This window comes from Oncorhynchus mykiss, chromosome 9, assembly GCF_013265735.2.
Source record: "Oncorhynchus mykiss isolate Arlee chromosome 9, USDA_OmykA_1.1, whole genome shotgun sequence".
NCBI classification, from domain to species: domain Eukaryota; kingdom Metazoa; phylum Chordata; class Actinopteri; order Salmoniformes; family Salmonidae; genus Oncorhynchus; species Oncorhynchus mykiss.
Genome location: NC_048573.1, coordinates 56765509 through 56779070, shown reverse-complemented (window position 1 = coordinate 56779070; position 13562 = coordinate 56765509). Strand labels below are relative to the sequence as shown.

The 13562-nt window shown below is 41.8% G+C and overlaps 1 protein-coding gene across 10 annotated transcripts in view; it reads left to right on the top strand.

Moving 5' to 3' along the window:
- The window catches only part of LOC110532436 (synaptotagmin-2), a 100621-nt gene that overhangs the window by 30103 nt on the left and 56956 nt on the right, over positions 1–13562 (top strand). For 4 of the 10 annotated variants that reach the window (XM_036988423.1, XM_036988421.1, XM_036988418.1 and 1 more), the window contains one exon: positions 12407–12468. The exons of the other annotated variants lie outside the window; for them this stretch is intronic. The gene's annotated coding sequence lies outside the window, so the exon portion shown is untranslated. The remainder of the gene's footprint in view (positions 1–12406; positions 12469–13562) is intronic. 10 annotated transcript variants of the gene reach the window in all.

Here is a 13562-nt window from a genome sequence, read left to right as displayed (position 1 = left end):
TTCGTTTTCGGCAAGGATTTGTTTGGCTGTTCGTGCACACAAAGGCAAACTGAAGTTCGGAGCCAAAGTCATTCAACGATTGACGACTCATTTCCATGCACATTTTGTCACTTGAGAAATAGTGCACCAAACATCTTAGTTAGATGTAAAATTGGCCGACTAAGATCTCTGCGGCAAAAACATCAAAATTAATGACAGATTTCTTGAGTTATCTTAAATTAATTCCAACTATTTTGAGGAAGTATATATTGGCTATTGTGTCTCAAGATGGACAAACTGTACTATTGCCGCTTTTTCTTGTTTTCAAGCGATGGTCTTAAGAGAGTATGCGAGCAATCTTGTTCGGTTTGCCTAGGCGAGTTCAGAAGCCAAAAGCAGACACCATAGAAGACACCGATGAGTCCTGTGAAATGGCAGTTAGCTATTTTGAAAGGTAGCTTTTAGAAAATACAATGCCTTCTCTTTGCACTGACTCTTCATAATAAGTGCTTTTTTATAACCAATTCTGATCTTTTTTCCACTAATTGGTCTTTTGACCAATCACATCAGATCTTTTTCAGAGCTGCTCTTATTGCGATCTCTCACTTGATAAGGCTGCGTTTACAGAGGCAACCCAATTCTGATATTTTTTTCCATTAATTATTATTTTGACAAATCACATCAGATCTTTTTCAGAGCTGATCTGATTAATCAAAAGGCCAATTAGTGAAACAAGGTCTGAATTGGGCTGCCTGTGTAAACACAGCCTTAGAAAAGTAATTTGTCCAAGAGTCAAAGACTGTTCTTGTAATATTAGGAGACAGATGTTTTTGCAGTATTTTGCACCCACATAAGGACACTCAGATGTGATTGGTCAAAAGACCAATTAGTGGAAAAAATATCAGAATTGGGCTGCCTGTCTAAACGCAGCCTAATAGGCTCCAAACATTGGCAGTCTGTGCCGTTTTAGATGAGGGATGCTGATCATTCTTTATGCGCATGGCCCTATTTGTATTACAGCATATTGGATGACTGTCATTAATATTCCATTCACCCAGCTTAATGTAATGTTGATAGGTTTAGGTTACAACAAGATACAAAGATTTGCCCTATACCCATCATGAGGTTGCTACAACCTAGCCTATGAATGAAAGTTTATAATGTAGGTGCACACAGGTCGAGAGAAGCATTTGAGTTATCAAGGTGACACATTCAATATCGCCTTGCACACTCTTGCCTGCATCTAGCTTATCTAGAGTGTAGTCATTAGTCCAACAGTTGCAAACGAGAGTTTCTATTGGACAAATGCAGGTATGTTTATCTCTGTTTAGTTCCGTTTGCTTCCGTTTAAAAAACTATTTTGAACAGAATCGGCAGAATGACCACACCCCTGATCACACGGGAACACAGTTCACTTTCATAGCAGCCACATACAAACATCATGATCCCTCTCTGTTTGAGTCAGATGTTTGAGTGGGCTAAATTAGCTAGCTGCATTCGCTAGTTAAGTAAGTGAAAGTGAAATGAAAAAAATTCAAATACATTGAAATATAGCTATCTCTCTCTCTCTCTCTCTTGCTTCTCCTTCATTTTTGAAGAAATTAATTTGTTCAAAACTGTTCCACTTTTGTCTTTCTCTCTTTGAATCAACTACTCACCACATTTTATGCACTGTAGTGCAATCTAGCTGTAGTTTATGCTTTCAGTACTAGATTAATTCTTTGATCCTTTGATTGGGTGGACAATATTTCATTTAATGCTGCTAGAGCTCCGATAGGTTGCAGGACATCCTCCGGAAGTTGTCATAATTACAGTGTATGGAAGGGGGTGAGAACCATGAGCCTCCTACAGTGTGCTGTTGAGGCTACTGTAGACCTTTGTTGCAAAACAGTGTGTTTTAGTCAATTATTTGGTCACGTGAGTATTTTTCATGTTTCACTATTTTTATTTTTATGGAATTCACTGGGAAGGATGGTCCAAGTTGCATATTCATTGTCTCCAACCTTTTTTGGAATTCAAGGAGATGCGTCAAGTCAGATTCTAAGTAAGTTGCCTGGTGTGTTTTGTCTGAGGACTGTAGTCAATCTGAAAGAGACTAAATTAGTTAGTTTTACATGTCATGGCAAAATCATCTGATCCGCCTTTAGGTTGCGTGACCCTTTAGGTTTTGTGACCAAGTGAACCACTTGGTTTGGTTCACAGTGAGTGTGAAGGTGATTGTCTGCTCACGGGACCAGTCTGTTCACCGCAGACAGCTTGTCTGTCTCATGACCTACACTAACAGCTACTGACCACTCAACAATAGGTTCAGGCAGAAACAGAAACCCCCTTCGTGGGTAATGCCAGGATACAGACCAACAGTCTCTTGAAGTAAGCATTTAATTGGACGGTGTTCACCATGCATATCCTGTACATACGACTAATAAAACTTGAAACTTGAAGGTGGGTTTCATTCCATCAGCCTCTGACTATAGAAGGACTTGGTACTTGTAATGGGGGTAATATTGCTGGCAAGGTTGTATAGCTGCTCACATAGTACAATATGACTAAAACTTACTTGACATTTATGAGACTTTATAAGTCCCCTGATGAGTTGTTGTTACTTTCTATGCTTAGGTTGCCTCTGACGCTTGATGACATTGGAGTCTGGAGGGTGTCAGTTCCTCTTGTTATAGACATATGCTGCAGCTTAAAAGAAAGCAGATGAACTACAGTGATCTATGAATCATTGTGCAAAACAACAACATTTATCATCCTCATTTTCTTGTTTTTCTATTTAGTGCATATTTGGGGTGTTCTGGTACATTAGTTGGCAGCCACCACAGAGTGAAGTAATTCATCTTAAACTGCGTGCTCATTTATCCCAGTCTGCAGCTGACCGTTTGTTTCTGTGGCACTGGGTGATGGATGGCCTTATTTCTGTACATAAACACAGATTTGTCTCCCAGGGAAGCAGTCAGATAGCTAGACTAGAGGAAGGTCTAAAAGGCTACCCTCCGTCCACCAAGGATTTATGGCCTGCTGCTTGGTGAAAAATTGCATTTTGTTCAAAGAAGTGAACTGTGATGATCGGTTTATTACAAGTGTTTTTGAACTTGACCAAAAAGTGAATGAATAAAAACATAACAAAAGGGTGTTAGAGGGTGCAGTGTAGTCGCCATATGTTTCAGGAAATGAAGACTTGATGTAAAAGCCATATTCAGTCATTGAACCTTTGTTTTTGAACATAAGATCCCCATAATTTCTATTTATAATACACTATATTTCTACTCTACCATGTCGTTGAGGCCAACTGGAAAGACAGATGTGGAATAATGTAAAAGGAGAGATCAGCTTAACCAGCCATCATCAATATAATTTGTATTTATATCTCTCTTGTTTCTTTTTATTCGCTCTCTCACGCCCTCTTTTTTGTTTACAACTCTTTCGTCAGCTGTTATCTCAGCGGTTGACTCTCTCCGCATAGCACTGCAAGCTTCAATTCCCTGGCCTATCTGCCTTCTCGCTAACAATTTATCTGGAGAAGACTGCTCTATAAAAGTGGCCTGCGCCTGCACATCGGGGTATGATGCTGTGGTCTTATAGAGGATATAAACCTGGACAAACACTTACCTCTGATGTGAATGAACTTAGCTTGGCCCAAATGGATTTTCTTTAATATGTAGGGAGGGACAATGAGACCGTATTGAAAATGTATGTAAAGCATGAACCTGATATAGGAATTGCTGTGTGAAACATTGAAGCACAGTGCAGAGACCCTGCAAGGCTTCCAGTTCATACGAGTTAGTATAGGTGTGTATCTATTATCTAGTGTATATGTGTGTAGGCATGTTATAGTAATGTGTTCATATCTCCATGTTAAACCCCTGCATTGCAGTAGTGCAAGTAGGATTTGAGCAGACAGCCTCGGCCCTTTCTTCTCCAACCCTCTCCACCTCACAATAGAGGGATTACATTTGGGCCAGATCTCTCCAGTGTGCAAAGCTCCACTGCACACACACTCTCTCTCTCACACATACTATACACACACATCTCCCCGTATTCATACACTAGCTATGCTCCAGAGAGCTCGAGGGCAGCTGAGAGCCCTAAAAGTCTCCTGTAATCCGTCACTGCCCCATATGAATTCACCCTCCTGGTTTGTGTGGAAACTGTAGAGTCATGGAGAGCCACGTGTGTGTGTGTGTGTGTGTGTGTGTGTGTGTGTGTGTGTGTGTGTGTGTGTGTGTGTGTGTGTGTGTGTGTGTGTGTGTGTGTGTGTGTGTGTGTGTGTGTGTGTGTGTGTGTGTGTGTGTGTGTGTGTGCGTGTGTGTGTGTGTGTGTGAGAGAGGGCTAGTTAGGAAGAGCACGGGGGGATCCTGAGGGGTTAGTGATTCAAGGGGCTGTCTCAGCTGCTGCACAGTAACCTTTAAAAATAATAAAAAGGCTACCTATACTTTGATGGTGAATGACATTTTCAGCTGTGGTGCTTGTATGTTCCCCTTCCCCTTCTCCAACACAGGGAAAAATAATATGATGTAGCATTGGAGGGATCTTGCTGATTCAGTGATGTTCTGTATGACGTATTACAGATCCATGTATACTGAACAAAAATATAAACGCAACATGCAACAATTTCAATGATTTACAGTGTTACAGTTAATAAAGCAAATCAGTCAATTAAAATAAATAAATACATTGTACCCTAATCTATGGATTTCACATGACTGGGCAGGGACCTAGGAAGGTATAGGCCCATCCACTTGGGACCCAGGCCCAGACAATTAGAATGAGTTTTTCCCCCCAAAAAAGCCTTTATTACAGACAGAAATACTCCTCAGTTTCATCAGCTTTCTGGGTGGCTGTTCTCAGATGATCCCACAGTTAAAGAAGCCGGACTTGGAGGTTCTGGGCTGGCGTGGTTACATGTGGTCTGCAGTTGTGAGGCCTGTCGGACATACTGCCAAAGTTTCTAAAATGACGTTGGAGGTAGCTTATGTTAGAGAAATGAAAATTTAATTCAGCTCTGGTGGACATTCCTGCAGTCAGCATGCCAATTGCATGCTCCCTCAAAACTTGAGACATCTGTGGCATTGTGTTGTGTTACAAAACTGAATGTCTTAGAGTGGCCTTTTATTGTTCCCAGCACAAGGTGCACCTGTGTAATGCCACAATTGTCAGGTGGATGGATTATCTTGGCAAAGGAGAAATGCTCACTAATAGGGATGTAAACAAATTCGTGCACAAAATCTTAGAGAAATAAGCTTTTTGTGCATGTGGAACATTTCTGGGATCTTTTATTTAATCTCATGAAAGATGGGACCATCTTATAAACCACCAAACACATGTTGTGTTGATATTTTTGTTCAATATAGTAATCACAATACCACTGTCACCATACAGCAAATAAATTAGAATGCTATGGCACTTTATTTCCCTTATAACGCTTTAAGAAAAAATAAATGGCAATCTTGTTTGGCGATGGAATTGTACATGGTGACACATGTGATTCATTCAGTTCCCTGGCTTAACTGGCTTAGTATTGACCATTTATTATTTTCGACATTGAAAAACTATGTTGTCTGAATCAAAAGATCAAAGAGAAGTATTACTCCTATGTTGATAGTTGATTAAGACAAAATCATTCCTTCGCTCTGCCTTGGGCTCTGGGAGTCGACCTCTAAATGGTTGGTAAACCCTCTGGAGGATTGGTATCCAGCAACCAAGCAAAGTGAACTTGTTCTTGTTACCAATAACCAATTAAAGACAGTCTCAGTCTCATGCCGATCCTTGCTTGCTTTTCTCTGAGTTGTTGTCTTCCCCGAGGCTACAAATAGGAGAGTGTTAGATGAATTTAGTAACTATGTGTTCATTAACCAATTCAATTAAAACACTCTGTCCGTGTCTAATAATTTGAAAGGTTCTTATTTGCATAAAATGGACAGAGACCAGCCACCAAGATTAGCCAATAGTGTTCATTCTCAAGAGCTCTGATCATAATCACATGTACATTAGTTTATATATCACACATAGCGACATAGCGTACAAAATGTTCCTCCTCCTCTTGGACAATGACGAAACTGCTTTTCAATTAAATTCCAACACATAGCTATTGCTTATCTTATGCTACCACATGTTACACAATCTACTGCAAGCCCTACGGTTTCTCCCCTCCCTGGTTGGGGACCAGACATCTTTCCTGTTGTTTCACTGTGGTCACAAGTTGTCTGTTAACGCTTCCTCTTTGACTATGTACAAACATATTCTTCATCAGACAGGATAGAATTCTGTTAGTTATAATTCTACTTTAAATGTATACATCATTTAGTCATTATTCATAAAAATGGCATAACATAGAGAAAGATACAATTATACTCAGTGGCAGAGAATGATGGAACAATTCCGCTTTAAGGAGATTGTCTCACAGATCTGCCACATTAGGATTGGTTTTTACCAAGATCTGTTGTGGACCAACAACTAACGTAATGTCATCAAGGTGATTCTAGCTGGAGGCACTTGTGGTAATATTGGCCATATTGGCTATTGGGTAATATTGTGATTTTGGCTCTGTGTGGGCGGAATAGTTGTGTGTGTGTGTGTGTGTGTGTGCGCGCGAGAGAGAGAACACATCAAGAACACATCAATCATCTCCCCTCTTTACTTTGCTCTACTGTAGCCCATCTTTTTGTAAAATAATGAATGTGGCCCTTTAGTAGTGATGGGGGACAAATCCATACAGTTACCATATTGCAATATTATTTTTGGATGATATTATATTGATATTTGACTCTAAGTATTGATTTATAATAAAAAATGCAATAAATATATATATAATAATATATAAGCCTATATGTACAAAACATTAGGAACACCTGATGTTTGCATGACACACTGACCAGCTGAAAGCTATGATCCCTTATTGATTTCAGCTGTGAAATCCACTTCAATCAGTGTAGATGATGGGGAGGAGACTGGTTAAAGAAGGATTTTTAAGCATGGATTGTGTATGTGTGCTATTCTGAGGGTGAACGGGCATTTAAAAGGATTGAAGTGCCTTTGATCAGGGTATAGGGTTAAGGGTTAAGGGTTAAGAACTGCAACGCTGCTGGGTTTTTCACGCTCAACAGTTTCCCGTGTGTATCAAGAATGGTCCACCAACCAAAGGACATCCAGCCAAGTTGACACAACTGTAGAAAGCATTGGAGTCAACATGGGCCAGCATCCCTGTGGAATTTAAGGTGTACCTAATGTTTATATACACTCAAGTGTATATTTTGTGCTACTGTAGGTAGCGTTAGCTAGTGCTAGTCGGCTGTACCTGCACCGAAACACCAGTTTTTTATCATATAGCTTGTTTGACTGATCAAAACTCGTTTTCTTATTGCTCTCTCTTGTCCCTCTGCAGCGGATATAGGTGAGCAATATGTTTGGAACATCGAATCACAATAAAATTGCAGTATTGAATAGCAATAAATATAGAATTGTGAGAATCGCGATCCATATCGTATCAGATCCTACCGTGATAATATTGCATCATCAGGTCCCTGGCAATTCCCAGCCCTACCCTTTAGCCAACAGAGGTCTGAATCTGGTCTGTGCTGAGCTTTAAGCTACTGGTATGCATTGTTTTTTCACTTTGCTGTCACTCAGCACTTCTAGCTAGCCAGAAATAACTAGGACAGTTTCACAGGGGGCTGGGGCACCACCATGGGCCTGTAGCAGAAGGAGGACACTGGCTCAGTCATAACTCACTGTACTGGAACGTGGAGTCTACGGCCCATAAATTCTCTGTCACCTGCAGCACACCACAGACTGACCCTGGCTGCTGTTCCTCACCACCATAAAATTACTCCTCATGAAGGCATTCATTTCTCTCATACATTTGTGACATCATATTTAGAAAAGTTTGTTGATTTGGGTGTATTAGGCTAGAGTTTGCGACTTCATACTATCTTGTTCTTGATGCTTTCCTAACTAGCGGAAACAAACACAAGCTGCTTGCTCTCTTGCTGCAGTGACAGGTAGAGAGAGACACTGGAGTGATGACTAAGCAAATATTCAACACAAATTGCACAAAATAAGACGGGATAATATGTCCCTGTGGATGTCTTTATGATACACTTACGGCAATTCAATCCTACAAATCATGGAATTAAATGTTTAGCGAAATAGTGGAGGAAAATAGACTCTCCAAGGTCTGTAAAATGCTAATTTGGCTAATTAACTGTTCATTCAGACTGATCTTTTTGCCAGCAGCATACCACCCTGCATACCACTGCTGGCTTGCTTCTGAAGCTAAGCAGGGTTGGTCCTGGTCAGTCCCTGTATGGGAGACCAGATGCTGCTGGAAGTGGTGTTGGAGGGCCAGTAGGAGGCACTCTTTCCTCTGGTCTAAAAAATATCCCCAGGCCAGTGATTGGGGACACTGCTCTGTGTAGGGTGTCCTGACTCACTGTGGTCATTGTCCTGGCTAAATTCCCAATCTGGCCATCAAACCATCCCGGTTACCTAAAAATCTCCAGTTTACAATTGTAACTATTCCAGAGGTCGTTGCTGCAAATGAGAATGTGTTCTCAGTCAACCTACCTGGTAAAATAATGGATAAATAAAATTTTGGTGGCTGAAAATGTACAGCTGCAACCATTGAGAAACATTACAAAGGGCCTGGGCTATGGATATACTAATGTTGTAACGGTTTTCGTAGGTGGAGGATCAAGGTGCAGCGTGGTAAGTGTTTATGTTGTAAATGTAATTAAAACTGAACACTAAACAAAATAACAACGAGGAATAACGAGAAGGAAACAGTTCTGTCAGGTGATACACACAAAACAGAAAACAAAACATAGAATACCCACCCACATCACACCCTGACCAAACTAAAAACAGAAACATACAAAGCAATCTACGGTCAGGGCGTGACAGTACCCCCCCCCAAAGGTGCGGACTCCGGCCGCCAAACCTAAACCCATAGGGGATGGTCTGGGTGGGTGTCTGTCCGCAGTGGCGGCTCTGGCGCAGGACGTGGACCCCACTCCACCATAGCCTTGGCCCACTTAAGTGGCTACTTTGGAGCGGCGACCCTCGCCGCCGACCTTGGACTGGGGACCCTTGCAGCGGGCCCCAAATAGACGGGAGACTCCAGCAGCACCGGACAGGCGGGAGGCTCTGGCAGCGCCAGCGTGAAGGGCGACTCCGGCAGCACCTGACTGACGGGCGGCTCTGGCAGCTCCTAACTGACGGGCGACCCTGGCAGCTCCGGACAGGAGGGAGGCTCTGGAAGCGCTGGACAGGAGGGAGACTCTGGAAGCGCTGGACAGGAGGGAGGCTCTGGAAGCGCTGGACAGGAGGGAGTCTCTGGAAGCGCTGGACAGGCGGGAGCACCTGGAGGGAGGAGACGGAGAGACAGCCTGGTGCGTGGGGCTGCCACAGGAGGCCTGGTGCATGGAGGAGGCACCGGATGGACCGGATCGTGGAGACACACTGGAGGTCTCGAGCACCGAGCGTGCACAACCTGTCCTGGCTGGATACTCCCTGTAGCCCGGCAAGTGCGGCGGGGTGGAACAGACCGCACTGGGCTGTGCTGGTGAACCGGGGACACCGTGCATAGGGCTGGTGCCATATAACCCGGGCCGAGGAGACGCACTGGAGACCAGATGCGCTGAGCCGGCTTTATTACTCCTGGCTTGATGCCCACTCTAGCCCGGCCGATACGAGGAGCTGCGATGTAGTGCATAAATGTTTGGGGCTGCCTCTCGTCCCTGTTGTGCTGCCGTGCTAACTCCTCATATCGCCGCCATTCGGCTTTAGCTGCCTCCAGCTCTTCCCTGGGGCGGCGATATTTCCCAGCCTGTGCCCAGGGTCCCTTACCGTCCAAAATCTCCTCCCATGTCCAGGAGTCCAGATGTAGGCCTAAAATTAAGCAATAAGGCCCGAGGAGGTGTGGTATATAGCCAATATGCCATGGCTAAGGGCTGTTCTTATGCATGACACATCCCTTAGCTGTGGTATATTGGCCATATATCACAAACCCGTGAGGTGCATTATTGCTATTATAAACTGGATACCAATGTAATTAGAACAGTAAAAATACATTTTCAGGGCTCGAACCACCCAGTTTATAATACACAGTATATCTCTTATACTGCATTCAGATGGTTTACACATAATTCATAACCTTTTTTCCTTTTACAATGCATGGAACCCACATAAACAAAGTGTGTATGACAGGGCTGCTTGTGCTTCTTAGGAACTAATCAATCATTCCAAGTGTCCATGGAATATCGCATTGACAGTTCCCACAAGTCGTAAGAAATGTGTGTCTGTGTGAATAGCTCTGGGGTACGGCTTATTGTGTTTATAATTAAACCCAGGCCAGGAAAACATGCCCATTCAGATTTACATTCAATGCCAAATATCTATTCCTGTACAACCCTGTACATGACTCTTGAGGGGTATTGGAGATCCCATTAGTTACCCAGTGCAGTCAAAAACTTGATTTCCTATCTTTTATATATATTTCCACAGTATGAGGCTGGAATAATACTGTGAAATTGCAACAAAAAAAAATAATAAAAATGGTAATGCCCTTTTAGTGTAAGAGCTGTTCCAAAAGACAGAATGACATTTCAGACTGTTTTGGCTGGAGGGAGATTTGGCCTTTAAATTATTTAATAAACCAATAAGAAAGAGAGTTCCAAACCTCTTTGCCAATAACAGTAACTTTTCAATTTCCCCCTCCCCACTCCAACCACTCCCAGACAGTCCTAGCAAAATTCTTGCTTGAGAAATTGTTTTTTGCTAAGAAGGTATTTATGTTTCTTTTTGACTATTTTAATTGAAAACAATCACAGTAAGGTACTTAATTGTTACCCAGAAATGATTTGATATTGAGATAAAAATGGCTGCATTGGACCTTTAAATGTCAGCGGGACGGTCCAAAAGCCTGAGCGCTGCAGAGGCTTTGTGGGATTCTTCACACCGCCCTGTTGTCTCAACTAGATGTAGATTAATGGAACAATCACTTACTGTACCTCTATCCAAACACCACATAAACATTGAACATACGTACATGCAGCTGAAATAATGTGTGTGCATACAGATGTAGGATCTTAATTTGATCACCCTGTTACAGGAAAACTTTAATGCCATTAAGGAAATGTAAAATGTGTAGCGTATTTGAGGTTTAAAAAGGCTTTTGAACTTTTTAATTTCCATTTTGACATTTCAGACTTGATTTCCCCTTACAGAAAATGTATCAACCCATACGAAAATGTAATCCACATTATTTTCCTGCTGTAGCAAACTGGCTCAAATTAAGATCGTACACCTGTATGAGTGTGACTGTGCATACTTGCGTCAATGCATGTATTACTGTAAGTACGTCATCAGCCAACTAAATTATTTATGCATGACTAATGTAGTTAATTATACAGTGGACAGAAAAGTGTTTCTCTCATCAGAATGTGTCATCGAGTAGTGCATAGTAACTTGAAGCATATTTTCTACAGGGTGTGTTGTAAACCTGGATCGCGTTCGTTAGGGCAGGCAATGAAAAACGAAACGAGTGTTTCTTAGTGGAGAACTCCAGGTAGACCCTTTCAGTCAATTTTATTCTGTCTGGTGCTTAATGAAATCGACCCTGTGGCCTCCTCCATTAGGTGTGCAAGCTTTTGTTCTGGGCCAGGTTGGGTTGTATTGGGCTGTTGTTACTGGGTCTGTGGTATAGGAGATGTGGGAGATATAGCTAAAACAGGCCTATCTGGGCCCTAACCTTCAGCCAGTCACAGGCCTCCTCATATCGGCATTAATTAAATAAATTCAGAGAGCTGTAATCAGAGGAAGGAGTAGCTTCCAGCAACAGCAAGCACTCATTAGTCCGCCTCTTTGTGGCCTCCAAGCATACATCAGCATGTCCTATGTGGGAGTGAGACAACTGTCAGAACCTCTTAGAGTTAATTTAGGTTGCTTAACTGTGCCAGAGTGTATGCAGCAGTCCAAATAATTAACAAAGAAGGGGAGCAATATGTCATATACACATGTTTTCAGGTAACCCTCAATTGCTATTAAACCTGTGTAGTTATACTGTCATTAATAAAGTAACACTATTTTATTAACATATTGCCATGGTAATTTCTTTGTGATAAACAGTTGGCCAGTTTTGGGGGAATCTCAATTATACAGTAGAATATGGTGAGGGTGATTGGTGATTGTGTAATCACCTTATTCAGAAGTAGACAGATAGCCACGCTGGATGTCCTGCCATTTAGCTTGCCACGCACTCAGTTACTTCAAATAGTGTTTCATTATTGTTCATCTGATTATTTACCTAGTGCTAAAATGGAGCTGTCCAGGGCTGAAGTAGACGGTATTTTACATTGTTTCACTGTGATTTCACTGTGATTTTCAGTATATCCATACGGTCATAAAATGTATTATTTTTCTCTTCTAGATCACCCTGATATTGACAACATTCTCACTGTGATCGCGAGGGCCACCTATCAATATTTGGCTGTGAGTATCATGGCTTAGAAGGCAAATTAAGATAATTGTATTTGCACATGAGCTGTAATCTTCGACAAGGTGATATCTGTTGGAATGAACTCGCCAGAAGGGTTGCTTAGAGAAGAAGAGAAAGAGAGAGGAAAGAGAGAGTGGGATACAGAAAGAGCAAGAGAGAGATAGGATTTGTTGAGTGAAGTCCTTGCTTTTTTCCACATCAAGAGGTAGCTGTCACTTTCATTGCTGTGATTGGTCCTGACCTCTTTAACCAGAGACTGTTCACTTGAAACACATCGTCACATGCTTCCTTTCCCTCCGCTCCAACCTCCCTCAGAAAGATCATCATCCCTGTAAAGAAACACATTCTCATGTTTCTTTAATTCACATTGTAGTTGTTGTGTTTTTATTTGATTTGATTAAATGTTGAATTATTATCTATATTATTATTATCTACATGTTTATTCTTATTATTATCACTGCATTGTTGGAAAGAGCTCTCAAGGGTAGAATTTCACTGCACTGTTTTTAAGCTGTTGTATCCTGTGCACGTGGTGAATCAACATTGAAACTTAATCAATAGGAAGCTGCCTCTAGCCTCCCGTCTCTGCTGTAGGCTACGCCGTGGGCACAGACAGTGGCCTGTCTTTGACTGGTAACAGTATGTCAATAGTTACTGCCAATGTCACAGGGTACCCACTGTCACCTGGCATAGTGCTCTGACCAAGTCTGGGGCGAACCACTGTTAACCAATCAACGTAATTTATTCATTAATCTACTAGAGAGTGACTGATCAATTTGTCTTCACATACAGTATTAATCAGTTAAGCAGTTTTCTACAGTCTACATCAGTGTGGGGATAGCAGGGTATTCTTGTGTCAATGCACGTTTTTATTCCCTTTTAAAAGCAACCATATGTTATCCCTGGCATGTTACATGGTTACATAATGTCACTGAAAAATATTACCTTCTTGGAAATATGCATGATCTAATGCATTAGCCGGATATACAGTAGATGGTTTTCACCACAAGATACTCTAATGTATTCTACAGATCATCATCGATCCTAATTGATGAATGGCTCTAAATCAAATCGAATTTATTTATAT